Raw genomic sequence first — 16,814 nt, forward strand, 5'->3', positions numbered from 1 at the left:
AGTTACCACTCTACCCGCCCTCGCTTTGTCCAGTGACTGGTATATACGTTCTGAGGTTACAGTTAGGATGTATGCTGTGGAACGGGCTTGCCTAAATCCATATTGTTTGTCAGTCAGAAGTTTAGCATCTTTAAGGTGATGGACTAGAGCTTGGTTAATTATGGTATCAAATATTTTGGCGAAAATTGGGAGGAAGCTAATGGGGCGATAATTTACTGGGTCAGTTCTTTCGCCATGTTTTTTTGAAAACAGGTACTAAAGAAGCAGTTTTCCAGCAGGCAGGAAAGCAAGATTCATTAAGGCATTTGTTGTAAAGTTTGGAGAGAACTGAAGCTACTTCGGCGGAGGCCTTGTTTAATAGTACAACCGGGATGAGATCAGGTCCACATGCTTTTGCAGTGTTAAGATGTCTTATGATAGCATGCACCTGAGGAGGGGGTGATTTTCAGATCGTCTAGTGTGGCGTCTGTCCACAAAAGAAAGTCAGGGAGGGGGTGGTTGGCAGGGTCCAGTATGAAGTTGGAGGCAACGCGACTGGCAAGCATGTAAGCCTTCTCAGTTATAGAGCAAACAACCTCATGATTGTTGGAGAGTGGGGGAATTGTTGATTGCCCATTATTTACTACACTGTTGTAGATTTTCACGAAGTCGCGGCTCACTCATGTCTGTTCTTCGATGCGTTTCTTGGTGGTTTCAGTATTCTTAGCTGTCGCTATTTCTTTCTTCCAGTTACTTCTGGCTTCTATATACTTCTGCCTGTTTGAACTGGACTTATGTCGGTTAAATCTGCGGTACGCATGCTGCCTTTGCGCGATGGCAGCTGCACAAGTAAAAGAAAACCATTGGGGAGAGTGGGGCTTCTATAAAACTTCCTTTAATTCATAACCCTGCAAAATTTATTGTGTATTTTAACAATATTTCCCTCTTATGAGAAGAATTGAATTCTTCGAAACTCCGTGGAGTAAGGCTTTTTTGTTTATTTGAACTCTTTGTTAGAAAATAAAAATTGTAGGTTTATAATGTTTTTTTTTTTAAACTTTGAATAAATTTCCAATAACAAGATTTGTAATTCATATGATTATACATATACATGTATATATATACTCAAACGCACATACACACACACACACACACACACACACACATATATATATATATATACACACACATTTGTCTATGTAAATAAAACTGTATCTTGGTTCCTAATCGATAATCTAAATAACCACTGTATGATTACTTTGATATTTTCATCGTACCCATGCGTGTTTTTATTGATGGCATTTTTTTCAAATGATAACATTATACTTAATTTTTAAAGTTGTTTTCTTTATACCGATGTGGCCATTTATTTATTTGAGAAAATATCACCAGCCAGTGATTCACCAGTCTAGTTCCAGCACTCAGAGGACTTTTCGGTCCCACTTAATGAAAACAGAATGGGTATATAAGAAATGTTTCACAAATTCAATATTAGTAAAATTTAATCCCGCGATTATTGAAAATGTAATCACGTGATTAAAATGTAATTTAAATTATCGGCATGTAGTTGCTTTTCTGTAAAATCTTCATCGAAAATGCATATTAGTAACAGAGCGGCAAATTAAAGATTCACATGGAATTTTAAGTATATTTGTTCAGTGCATTAAGAGATTTCTATTCGTCACCTAAATTATTTAGAGTGAAATAAGTTCATGAATTTATATCCAAATATAAGTATTATTTTTACTTTAAAAATAACATTAACACACTAAATTATAACAAGTTCCAATAAGAAGAACCCAATTGTCGCTGTAATGCGAGTATCGCTCACAAACGTTTTTCTTTGAAATCTAACGGTCCAGGTTCACTCCCCGACGCAGGCACGCACAATTCTGTCGGTATAGGAGCAGTGACAAAAAATAAATAGTCAACACTCAATATAAGTTGATGGAACAATGTGACGACTATGCGCAAAAAGTATGAGTTTTGCGTGCCTTCGTCGGGGAGCGAACCTGGGACCGTTAGATTACAAAGAAAAACGTTTGTGAGCGATACTCGCATAACCGCAACAATTGGGTTCGCCCGACGGCTGTAAAAAGTCAAGCCGAAACAAAGATTGCGAGTCGTTTTTTTTTGTTTTTTTGGGGGGTTAGTCATTAAAATAGCACGAGCGCGAGCTAGCACATGAGATAGATCCAAGTTATCCATCTGAGATGATGCACTCAACAAATTTTCCACATGTTCCGGCAAACCAGCAATAAATGCACATTGCACGCATTGATCCGATACGCCGCCAAACAGGACTGCTAGCCTGCGCAACTCCGCCAAAAAAAAAACGTCGACTCTTTCACCTGGTGGATGCACACAGTGACTGGTCCGCAATTCATGTTCCAAGGATTGGACGAGGAAAGTAACTTCAGTGCTTACAGCAGATTGAATCACACTAAGCTGTTGTGGAGTAGGAATGGTGCAGGTTGACCTTGATCCAACACGGAACATTAGCATGGAAGTTGTGGATGGATACTTACTGGGATTTGATTTATTGCTTGGACTGGACGCAATCAAGCGACTGGGAGGAGTAGCTGTGTCTAGCGCAGTAGAGATGACCTTTCCACATTTTAGCAAGACCATGTTTGCTGATATCACTATTACCGAGCCTGACTTCTCTGCCAAATATGACCAATATACTCAGAAGTAGACTACATCCTGGAAGTGGCCTGGCGACCAACCTCCACTTACATTGAGAAATAGACTTGCAGAGTATCCAGCGCCAACACCGATTCGTGATGAATACGATCGGGAACTGCAGGTGTGGATTGATAATAGTTGGTTACTGCCATATCCCTAGGACAAACTTGGCCCTTCAAAAGGTCTAATCCCTCTTATGGATGTTGCGCAGGAGAATAAACAGAAACTGACCCCCGTTATGGATTATCAGGAGCTAAATGAGTATGTAGATGTGCATTCTGCCAATCCGGGTGTTTGCTTACAAAAACTGAGGGAATCGCGACAACAGGGACCAAACGTAGCAGTGCTGGACCTACGCCGAGCCTATTTGCAAGTACATGTTGACAAATCTCTGTGTCCGTCCCAAACAGTAAAAATTAAGGGACAGCGATATTGTCTTACCCGCCTCGGTTTCGACTGAACGTTGCCCCTCTAATAATGCCGGCCATTGTTAATACTGTCTTCAGTCAGGATAAGAATATAAATGAGGCTACCTCCTCATATATTGATGACAATATTTTGTGAAGGAGACATACGTTCGGCAACACGTGTAAAATTTGGAAAAGTTTGGCCTGGAAAGCAAGATCCCAGAACAGTTGAAACTGGGCTCACATGTATTGGGATTACGTGTCCAAGAGGAGAACGGATAATTGTTATAGCGGCGTGGACGTGACCTTCTGATAGTGCATAATAGATTTACTCGTCGAATTAGCTTGTCGCAGCACGAGGGAGGAGAAAGCTGAGTAATTTGTGTTACGCGATATACACGCTAGAAATTCTTTTCAAAGTTGAACGAATAAGTTCTTTCGACTTCTGTATTCTCGCAAACGTCGCCCTCTTCACAAGCAAGTTCTTTTCAACCGTCGACCTACCAAAAAAAGAAACGACTCGCAATCTTTGTTTCGACTTGATTTTTTATAGCCGTCGGGCGAACCCAATGGTCGCTGTAATGCAAGTATCGTTCACAAGCGTTTTTCTTTGCAATCTAACGGTCGCTTTGGCGCATGCTCGTCACATTAACATGGTCGGAGACAACTTTTACAATTGTGTGACTTACATCTAAACCCTGATTGTTTTACACATAGACAAGTATATATTGCGTGTTCTACAGTCGGAAAATCAACCAATCTCTACATCTGCACAGAAAAAAGTGACACCTCCAAACATTGTGTATTCACAAACATTGAGAAAATAAACATAAGAAACATACATTTTGTCTTCTTTGTTTTTGTTCCATTTAAACAACCTGACCCAGTTTAGAATAGAATCGTATCTAGGATTGAATGTTTGACATCTAGTTAGAAGGACCATCCTCAGCTTAAACAAAATGATAAAATACTAAAAAACTGGGAGATTAAAAGTATATATATATATATATATATATATATATATATATATATATACGTTTGTTTGTTTGGTCACAATTTGATTTATATATATATATATATATATATATATAAGGTCCGCTACCTTACTCTTTCATTTATTTCTATATATTCTATAGATTCTTGCAAAATATACAAACGAGAGGTCATTTCATTTTCATATTGCATAAAGGAAAATCGATTTTACTAAATAGCGGTATGTTAGTTAATGTTTCTAGCGAGGGAATTGATTTAAGTGTTCTATTTTAAATTGTTATAAAATAAACTTTAAATAACAACTTAATTGATAATATATTTAATTTAATTTATTTAAATTTTTTGCGGCATCGACATTTTAAAGTCGTATAGTTATCAGCCCCTAGAAATTGCGAAACATTATAATCTCGTTAACAAAAAAAAATAATTTGGTAATCGCAATAACATTCTAGATTGAAAAAATAATTCCGTGTAGACAGAGACATTTTTAAAAGATATATATGAAAAAACACTTACGAATAAACTGAAAACAATTCATTTGTTTGTTTTTAATATTCTTGGACCGGCAATACAGAAACTTTTAAATTCAGCCACACGTTTAGACACAAAAAGACCACCCACCAACGACTTAAATCGGAAAAGTTCTAACCCTCCTAAAAAAAAAACAAGCAAATCGAAAATGTCCTTTATTTACAAAAAAAAACTGCCTTTACAAATAATTTAAAAACATAAATACATATCACGCATGCTTTGGCTAATTATTTTCGGCCGTTATGGCATTCGCTGCTACATTTATTGAAACAAAAAAAAACTTTTTATTTATTTGATTTGAGGGGGGTATGATTTTTCATTTTACACATGGACAACAAAAGTGCGCAGTATCCGGAGAATACTTTCTTCTCTTTGTATCTCTTCTGCCGAAATAGGGCATTACGTAATTCCTTTTTCGGACGATTACATTTACATGTTCTTTTATTTTGGAAATTTTTGCCCATGATGAAAATGATTAATATCCTAATTGTCAGAAGCCTTGACTGTCGTACAGAAGCTCGGTTTTCAATCCTGGCTTGAGGTAGTTGCCTGTCTAGCCGCACTGAAACAGCGAAACGGTACTATATGTGGATGACTATATATATATATATATATATATATATATATATATATACAACCTTTTAAAAGTGTTTTTATAATTTTGTTAAGCCGAGGATGGAGCATCCAACAAGATATCAAATATTCAATCCTATTTCAAAAACTCCAATCGAGATACTTTTTTATGATTTTATATATGTAACACTAATTTGTCTGTATCCTTCTTGCACTTGATTCACTGAGAATATTCGCCAGGTTGTTTTGAGATTCTGTTTCCTTGTATACAGTTGCTTCTATAATTATTGAATAATAGAGACTTTTATTAGATTCCAGTTACTTTACATGTCGTACATAGATACAGGTATTTCGTTCTTTTTCCGTCTAGTCTGTTTAAACCAGCATCATTATGAACACTAACTTCTATTATGATTGCCTCTTTTTCTTTCTCATCCTATATTTGTGAGTTGCGTTTAATTGTTCTGTTTTCAAGGTAGGTAGCCGTGGGAATTGCATAGTAACCATTGATTATGTATGATGTATTTCCAATAGTTCCTTCTGGTATGTGTTTCCAGAAATTGCTGATGGATTCAATATTCAACTTTTTACTAATGGTCCAGTGGAGATATTCACACACCATTGTTTCGCATTGTAATGTAACCGACCCCCAGCAGAACACTAAAGCTGATGTCGGGTGACTAGTACTCTCTATGTCTATTTCTGAGAAGCTTCACTTCTATCAGTCAGTGACCGTTTGTGTGTATGTAGATCTGCTCTTTAGAATCGCTATGCTTTATTTACCATTGTTATATGATTTTATGTTCATGTTCAATCCATATTTGGGAGATAACAAACCTACGGAATGAAAAATGCAAGTCAAAATATCTCAAGTCTTTATTCTATTTCTTAATTCTTTTTACTTTGTTGGACGTGTTATACTTTTGTTTACTTTCTGTATCTGTTTTCGTTCGTCATTTCTGATAACATTTCTTATCGTGCGCAGAAATTTCCGGCAAAAAAAAGTTTTCTCGGTCTTTATTTTTATGAATCACCGTAATAGATAAGAAGCAAAGGTATTTTGATATCGAAAAGAAGCAAAACCCAGGACAGAAAACACTGTCTTTTTATTTCTTTTGTCTCTCCCTCCGTGTCTTTTTCCGTCTCTCACATACAAGTACTTTTCCGCCATTTGCCCTTTATGCGACGGACCGCAAATACTTAATCACAGCTAATATAATACAGAATATGAATGAACTAAACATGGACAGATATTTTTATGGTTTCTTTATTCTAACATACTGCTTTAACGAGGGACATTTTTGTAACATAATCTTCTAAGGATAACTGAATGTATTTCAAATGGTCTATCAAAAGAACTGATGAAAACAAACTGTAATTTTGTATCAATCTATCAATCGCTCTAATTATTTCAAATAAACAAATAAAAGGAACTCCATGTACGCAAACGTTTCGATAATCTCAATTACTAACTCGACAGAACCATAAATGGCGCTTCGCGATATAAATAAGGGAATATTAGAACATGAAATAGAAGTAAAACAAATTTGTCTTAGTCAAGTCTTTGATTGGCCGATAAAAATATAAACCCGATAGCAGGAATATATATATACATACATATATATATATCTATATATATATATATATATATATATATATATATATATATGTCTACAGAAAATGGACTCTGATTTATGAAAGTATGATAGGTTTTGAAAAGGAAGGGTTGTAAAGAGATAGCTTCGAACTTGGGTGTATCAAAACCAAAGCAAAATATGATGAAAGTAAAGATAAAATAGATTAATCCCATAATTTATGCCATACCTGTTCACACTGAAACACTTATCACAATAATCTGTGGATCTATATTAAAAAACCTTGTTAAAATTTGTGACATATTTCCATTCTATGGAGGTCAGGCGCGAACGAACACCCCATAATTTTATTATACCATATTTCTTCAAACTGAAACATAATTATCAAAGTATACTTAGGCAGATAGATATGAAAAGTCTTAATTAAAGATTGTGCCTATTTCCATTCTATGGAGGCCAGGCAAGAACGCAGACCCGACAATTTTATTATATCATCCCTCTTTAGGTTAAAACATACTTATCAAAGTATTTTTATGTACATCTATATCAAAAACACTTGTAAACGTGTTTTGTTTTTTTTAATTTTTAAACTTTTTATTTCCATACTTTGTGGACCAGGCGCGAACGCAGACCCCACAATTTTAATGAACAACCGTTCTGCCAGATCAAACATACCCATTCCTGTGTCTCGATACATCTATTATTATATGTAATCATTTTTTTAACAAGTCAACCATATAGGAGCCTATTCGTGACCAGACACACATACACACACATATACACACACAGACATTCAGCTTTATATTTTAGATATATTGGAAGCATGTCATTATACAAACACGTCCGATTGAACATGACAGAGTTATTCTTTTTACCGATCTTTCTGAATATTTTTCCATTTGCCGAGACTTAGATCTATTCACATACTAGACATCATTAAAGTAAATACTAGAAATTAAAATGTAATAAAGTACGCTTCTTTATATTATTAGATATGTATACAGGTACTAATAAAAAATCAATAAAAGCCAGAAATATTATAATTCCGATATAGGCCCCTGACACGTCTACTAAAACTCTTTTGAAATTATGAAAAGAGACTGAAATATCAGGGGCATTTAGTAAAAGATGTCTAAAAATATTTTTTAAAAATTAGAAATATCAGTGTTATCTAAACTGTGACACTAGACTGCCATAAACATTTTAGATTCCTTTTGTATGAAGATCAATTAAACAAAATATAGTCTGCATTACGGTTCCTTACGATAAGATATGTGTTCCAAAGTTCACAAAGATCGGTTTATTGGTTTGAGACTGGATAGTGCACGTACACATTATAAGCATATACAGATGGCCAACTTCATAAATAAATGGTGATAAATAGTGTTTAAACTAATTCGATCATAGGAAATCAGTTTACAATTGTTTCAAAATTATTTTCTTTCAAACCTAGCATGTAAACTATACACAGTAACAAAATAGTGTGCTTGTTTGTTCGCAAACTGCTGCTTCACTGTATCATAAACCTTCAATATGGCTAAATATATATGATCGAGAGAGATTGATTTACAAGTAATTATAGATTACTTTGTATATTTGTAATTATTATTACCAATCTTTTAAAGATTTATTGATGCTTAAATTTTGTTCAGTTGCAGCGAAAAATCAAATAATCGTCAATTCATTGCAATCGAGTATGAGTAAAATGTAATTGTACTAGAAGTTTTCAACTCGGCAAAAATATGCTTTTGGAATTGTGACTAAATTAATAGAACTTCCGGAATTTGAATTCGGGTGTGTTTCTTCCACAATCTGAATTGATGGCTATTACGTCAATCTTAATCGGAATGCCAACGGAACATATTGAATTTCGAATTCCAATGTATTAATAAAATAGTAAGAAAATTAAAATAGAATGCAATTGTGTGATGACGTGGGTATTCCATTAACAACGCAGCAATATCAACAGAAAACTTAGCTTAACCAAGAAAATGATCATGTTGATAAATTGATGCCATTCCATCCAAAAGAATCAAATAAAATTTTAGAAATATCAGAAAACATTCCATGATTTATGGTGATTAATATTTTGACTGTCTCTATAGTCACGTCATTTTTGAAATGCAATATTTATTCATTAGGTGTTGCCGTATCGTAAAAAAAAAGTCTGTCGTGTCATTCCTGTTTATAATCCACTCCCTTCTTGCTAAATTGTAACTATTCACAACAACATTCTTGATATACCGAACTTGTGCCAATGAAATGTGGGGTAAGCAATGAAAATTATATTTCAACCGTCAGAATATCAGAAAAACCGAAAATGATGATTTAAACTTAAGACTGACAGACTTATCGAAAATGGCATTTAAAAATTGAAACTGACACACAAATGCAATATGATATTCCAAACTTTAATGTGACAGACGAATAGAAGATAATATTAAAATCCTAACCCAAATCGATTGACATATCAATCCAAAATTATATTTCAAATGAAAACGTCATACCTATTGAAAATGAAATGATATTTAAAACCAAACAAATTAAGGTAAACAAAACAAATGATATTTAAAAATTTAAAAAAACTGACTGGTTGGAAATGATATCACAACATTTAGCATTACAGCCTTATATAGAGTGTCTTTTTTCAAACCTGAGCGTGACAAATAAATCGAAAATGTTATTTCAACTAATGCCAAACGGATAATAATAAAACCAATGTAAAATGGTATTAAAATAATGTTTCATATCATAAGTTATAATCTAACTTTAGTGTAGTAGACTAATGAAAATATTATTTCAAAGGATTATCTTACAGATCGATACAATATTTAACTTAAAAGTAAAAGTCAGAGGAAAGCATTATTAACTTAAGCATGGCAGACCAACATTAAAGTAGTTCAATCGTAAGTATGACAGACGGAAATATTATTTCAATTTTTACTCTGACAGAGCGACGAAAATATTTTTCAAAATTACATGTAAATGGGCAAAGTTAATACTATTTCTAACTTAAGTGTGGCGGACCGACGAAAATAAAAGTTCAAATTTAATATGACAGACAGATGAAAATGTTACTTCAAAGATAAGTGTGATAAATCATATTAAATACTTAAGTGTGGCAGACCGACAAAAATATTCGTTCAACGTAAATCTAAGACACATGGAAAAGTTATTTCATCAATAGGCGTTACAAATAAAATAAAATATCATCTTTCGCAAAGACGGATGGACGAACATTGTATTTCACAAAAGAATAAAAATATTTTAGACATAAGCGTTACATAACGAATATGTTATATCAAAAGAAAACATAGATCATCAACGGAAATGTGATTTGGTCGACCAATCTCGAAGAGAAAACTTTATAGATATCCTTAGATGCATACAAAAAATATTATTTCAAACTTTAGGGTAACATACCAACGAAAAAAATGACTCAGCGTGATATTTCGATGCGAAAATAGAACTAAACATGGTGACAATGCGAAACATTTAGATAATTCGGACTAATATTCTAATCCTGAGTGTTATTTTCCCAATGTTGTGGCAGGCGTAACATTATACCTTATCGAACTCTGAAATCTTTCTCTCGAACCTGCAGGAACCTCAAACTACGGTAGCTGCATGCTTTCGTTCCGTCAACCATCACCAGCTAGTTATTCTAACCGATTCGCTTCCAATTCTACTTTGTTCTGGAGTTTTCGAACTCTGGTACTCTTATGAGCTGCTGGATCTGAGAGCCGTTAAAGATGCCAGCTTTCAACCTCTCCATGATCAATCCTGGAAAAGCCTGGCATAAGTAATTGAAGCAGTCACTGTCATTATCCAGACTCTTGGTAAACTACTTGATTAAGCCAAATGATATGCAATGGTGTGAAGAGTATTCTGCCTCTGTTTACCAGAGAGTTGGTGATGACGTTACTCATTTCGGAATATACTGATTCCTCTCGCACATAACAGTTCTTCTTCGTGTATGCTGAACACCAATCTTTGAACAGTTTCGATGTTTCGAACTGATCATTTTTCGACATAATAACCTTGAAGTATCGAACTGGAATACTTCTTGACATTAAAACAATTATTCCCAATAAAAATATTGCATTTTACCAACATCTTTTCTATAATGATGTACTGATGAGTACATCTGAACAAAAACATAATAAACGACATGTGTCCAGATCTCAAAAAACTTGATCTAACTAAGCAAAACTAAAGGAATTTTGGATTCAGCGAATCAGATCCGTCTTAAAAGAACTGCGAAAACACAGACAACAAATATTTTGTTGATCAATGTCATTATTATACCTTTGGATTACCTAAAAAGAAATAAATACCATTGCCGTTTTATTATATATCGGAGGATTTTTTCTTATTATTTTCTAGAGGCAAAATACTCAATAGGTGTTTTTGATATGTTCGTGCTACACCTAAGTACGTGTAAGTTTCCCCCGAGGAGGTTTAAGTAAGAGTTACTTTTTGCGGTTGCGATCTTTTGTGTGATCGGATTGTAGTATGCATATTTTTATACAAATGAATACACATTGATGTTTATTATAGCGTGAAAGATTGTATAACGCTATTGGTTTCATAATAAACGCATACAAAAATTAAAGAATGAAAACAAGAAACACAAGAAACAATTAAACATAATGTGGAGCAACCCAAAATTAGAAGAAGAATGGATTAACGTCACTAACCTTAGCGAAATCAATAAAAAGATTGCCACAAAAAGAGAACCGGTGTTTCTTTAATGGTTAATTGCAAATTCAGATCTTTCTAACACCTGCAAATGAGCTGATCAAATTTGTATTGAGATGAAAGCACGGTTTATTAAAGGGTAGCAAGGTTATCCAATGTTCTCAGGGATTAAACGATTTTTAACATCTGCGTCTAATCTTCTCCTTCTTCTGTCTTAATTGAATTTAAAAAAGTAAATAAATATAAACAAACTACGAAGCATAAGAACCAACATTAAAAACATTTTGTCCTTACTATGTTTTACTAACAAACGTGCCTGTCTCAGCATGTAACACGAAACAGAAACATTACTACGCCCTATAAATGTGAGGCGTGGGGTTGTATATAAACCGGAGTGTAATATTATGCCGAGGCAACATCGGATTGCCTTGCTGATACTCGATTAAGGAAATCGACTATTATTAATATTATTATTATTACTATTATTATTATTAAAAACTCAAATGTTAGATAATGAACATTATTATTGTTTCGTTAACTGTTATTTAGAAAAAGATATGCAACGGAATGCACGTTAACTTAGAACAATGCAGGAAACCATGCGGTGGATATAAGCAGAGTCGGGGTTTCAAACCTACGCTTATAAATAATAAATTTGGCCAGAAAACATGACCGAAGGTCAAGTGCTGGGTCTTTGTGAGGTCGGGTGACGTAAGCAGAAAGGAATAGTTACATATATACAATAGATTTAAAAGGAGAGAAGAGACAGAGCGGAAAGAGGGCTAGACGGACGAAGAGAATGTTGAAAACATGGCCGTAATTGTCATGGTCGGGGCGGAAGTAGAGCCTAAGACAAGCGTGCAACTTTGCAACAAGTAAATATAGTATAATATAAGCTATCTGAAATATAACCGAAGATTCCTGTTTGTTTTGAAGAAATGTCCATTTACACTTTTGGGAGATTAATCATCCAAGATTCGGATGACCAAATCCCTACATAGTACCCCAGTAGTTGCTGCCTCTGATAGTAGCCCCCCCTACACCAAAGTGGTAATTTGCCTTGTTTGGGGTCAAAATGTAAAAAAAAAAAATGATTCCCTGTTTGGCAATAGAAAACTCCCCCAGCAGATGCTCTATACCTTTGTTGTTAAGGAAATATTTGTTGGTAAATGTTATCTCCTGTTGAAATGTATCAATGTATGAAATGTATATATGTAAGCATGTATGAACATTAGATAACACGAGAAATCTTCAATATATACGCAAATAATTATATACTCAGCGCATTTTATATACAGTCCATTACACGTAGGGATACCTTAAAACGCCCACAACGTAACATATTCTTTCTGGCGCCGTAATGCAATACAGCACACACCCGAAAATATAACAGGAGGTCACAAAGACTATTACTGATGAATGCATTCGTCAGAGACGTAAAATAACGATCCAACGGTTGAAATGAAAAAAAATCTCAACCATTTCAAACCATTAACATCTCAGGAAGAAAGCAAAAACGCAGTTTTGGAATATAAGGCTAGAGCATCGATAATCTAATATTTTTATCTCTACTCTAAAGCATGTATCTCCTAGTTCAGAAGAAGCCCATAACATCTCATATGGATATCAAATGCAGAACCACATTGCTAAAATATCGATCCTTGCCACTAATATATGGTTATCTCTTTACTTTATTCGTATATTCTGGCTGGAAATGATCTTTAATCTATCGGAGAATACCGTACCACTCAACGATTAAAATCAAAATGATGTTTCCTCAACGATTTCGGCTCAGGGCATTTTAAGAAGAGACACAAATCTTGTTCTGGCCTATGGAATAAAAAAAATCAACCCCCAAATACTAATAGAGTTGTCTCCTTTATAAAGCCGCCTTAGTACGCTCCAAACACTGTTAGTCTAATGAAAAAAATTCAACGACCCAACCATTAACATCAAGGAGAAATTAACTTAATAATGTCTTGCCCATAAAATCTTAGAAAAAACGCAAAATGCATATCTAAACCACAGAGCTAAAAAAAATCGATCCTCAAATGCATATACGGATATCCACCACTTAATGAATTCTAGATCAAACGCATTCGGAGTTCACTTGAGAGCAACAAACGACTCAACAATTGAAACTAAGGAAAGGTTTCCTTAACCATGTGTTGCCATTAACATATAAAGAATAGGCCAAACTGCATCTCTGGAGTGTAGAAGCTTACAAAGTCGACCCTTCCTACTAATATAAGTATCCCCTTTCTAAAGCAATTCCCTATCTAAAAAAGTACACTGAGATAAGTGCAGAACAGGCAGCCGCCTGCCAAACTTAATGGGTCGATTATTAGTTGCTATGATTATATGGAGCTTCAAAATTAAACTAAGCGTCTTCAAATGCGTTGACAAAAATAATTCGATGCAGCACTATCTTTCCTGCCCTCCACTGCATAACACGTGCGACTTCAGATACGTTGGACAGTACAATAATAATGCAAATTACTGCGTAAAAATGCAGTGAACTGTCGTTTAGCTGCATCTTTAAAAATCTCACTTAGACGAAGAGGCCTAATAAAAATAATTTAAAAAATTAATCGCGACGCCTATCTGGATACAATCAACATGTTCAACTCCTTTTGAATTCCATTTTCGGGTTTCAAAAACAAAATCACGGTGACAAAATGTCGTTCCTTCTGTTTAATGATTATCTTAATCGCATAGAATGTTAACGCATTTTTTTTTCACATTTTAAAATTGCTTATTTGTCGGCTTAAGCATGTCTAATTATCCGCCCAACTAGACAGTAATAATTCCAGAAAACGAAAAGAGCTGATAATTCTGAATATAACTTAATCTTAACATAACGTAGCAACATTCGACTGCTATCAGTCGAATCATTTAATTCCTTTGGATTAACTGAAGCTCAGAAGAGAACCTGAGTAAGAGAGTGAATCATTTCTCATTATGAAATCGATAATGTGTAAATATATATATATATATATATATATATATATATATATATATATATATTCAATGAAAAAAAGATATTAAAAAATTAGGAATAATTGAATTTCAACAAGAGTCATTGATAGTGCTCAAGAAAAGAGAACAAAATATACTTTATTATTCTTTATGTAAGTACATCGTTATCTTGCTATGGTATGCAGACAGCTTCCATCATATTTGATTTCATCAGGCAAGAAAAATATAAATACAAAAAAATAATAAAAACAAAAATTAAATATGTTGTCGATATTTTCAAATTTTGAGGAGAGAAAAAATTCCATGACTGCCGTGAAGCAAAACTATAGTTCTTATGAGTTCAAATTAATTACAAAAATCAAAGTCCGTTAAAGTGGAGGTGGTTTAAAAATGGTAGTTTTAGGGAAAGGATAGAGAGAGTGATAAGAAGGGAGAGGCAATATAATGATATAGAGAGAGGTATGAATACACTAAGGGGAAGAAAAGAAGAAACTGGGTGAGAACGGTATACTGTCGGACGACGATATTAACCATGTTACATGGCAAGTCATTTAAAAGTGTTTCAACTAAGGAAAAATAAAGTTTAACTAAATTGGGCCATCTTGTCAATCAATAAAACACGTCTTTCGTTCAATTGTTTTTTTTTTTAATCATTTAATCACTAACAAGATCACGATACCTGTCGATAAAAGGCAATGCTGCACACACACATGCACACGCACACATATATGTGTGTGTGGACACACACAAACACACACACACACACACATATATATATATAACTGATATAAAATTAATCCGCCTATTGTTTATTTATAATTTAAACTGTAGACATATTCTTACTTTCAATCAAACAAATTTATAATTAATAAAGTTCTAATGCCTCTCTCGTCGATTTCAACTTATGCGTTTCCGCCGCAATAAATACGTTGCTCAGAAATCTACAAACATGATTGTGTTTATAATGGTGAAGACTTTGTGCAGAACCAGCCACATGTGATATAATTGATAACCTTTGTCGACACAGATGACTACCACAAGACTACGCAGATGACTACCACAAGACAGTAGACCGCAGGTTTTACATATCTTTTGTTTTGCAATTAACGTTGACTTTTTCCAATTGTATCGGATTGGATATTTCTTTATTTATTTTATATCTTAATAAGTTAGAAGATTAAAGCTTATTAAATTGTAGTTATTTAGCTTTTTTTTATTTTTCCTTATATACCCACATATATACATACATACACACACATATAGACACGCACACAAATACACATGTATATATATATATATATATATATATATATGTGTGTGCGTGTGTGTGTGCGCGCGTGTGTGTGTGCGTGGGTGTGTGTGTGTAAAAAAAAGTTCATGTTTATAATAAACACTATTTATTCGGAATACAAAATTCAAAAATTTAACGGTTTAAAGCTAACGAGTGCAGAATCTCATATATATATATATATATATATATATATATATATATATATATATATATATATATATATATATAGTGATAGATAAGTATTTTGAAAATCGCAACTTAATGCAATATTACATCTATATCGATCCAACTGACGCTCAGTTTAGAAACTCGTCAGACGTAAACACCGTTACTTAATCTGGAGACTCCGTTGCAAATGTAGGCCAACACATGAGAATATATGGACGCCAGAACTGATTATTTACATCAACATATTTTTATTTACAGTTCTTTTAAGAACGGGTTTATTTTAAGATTTTGTTATTAATATGTTTACAAAAATATTTCCAAGAAAAATATCACTAAAAGTAAAAATTATTTTTGAATATAATAAAATTAATTAAAAAATGGAAAAGAAAAGGAATGAATGTTTAGATATCATAGATAAAATATAGTACGCTTTTTTTCATGTAATAAAATTAATAATAAATGAGTGACGTAATATAACAGTGTCTTTAAACAAAGTTTACTTCCGATAAGATCCAAACCAGAAGCTGCTTGTATTGGGAATTATACAAAATTTCCATTTACTCTAATTATAACAGTTTTAATTACGTATTTTATGATTATTATATATTATTGTTTTTTTTTTTAATCTTTTGAGATGCGAGTTTGTATAATTAATAATTTACTAGCATTTCAGCCCGGCGTTGCCCGGGTGTTTGGAAATGTATGTTGAGCAAGAAATAACAAAAAAAGGTCAATATTTTTAAATTTGACCCCTATTATGACCTCTTAAAATTTATTGTTTTGGACTCAAATAAAGTTATTAGTTAGATCCATGTGCAAGGGACCTATATCTAAAATGTCAAGGGTTTAGACAAAAAATTGTCGGAGGAGTTTGGTAGAGTTCTCAAAGCTCATATAGGTGACCCCTTA

This window comes from Euprymna scolopes, chromosome 14 (assembly GCF_053919585.1).
Source record: "Euprymna scolopes isolate OS-2025 chromosome 14, ASM5391958v1, whole genome shotgun sequence".
Taxonomy (NCBI): domain Eukaryota; kingdom Metazoa; phylum Mollusca; class Cephalopoda; order Sepiida; family Sepiolidae; genus Euprymna; species Euprymna scolopes.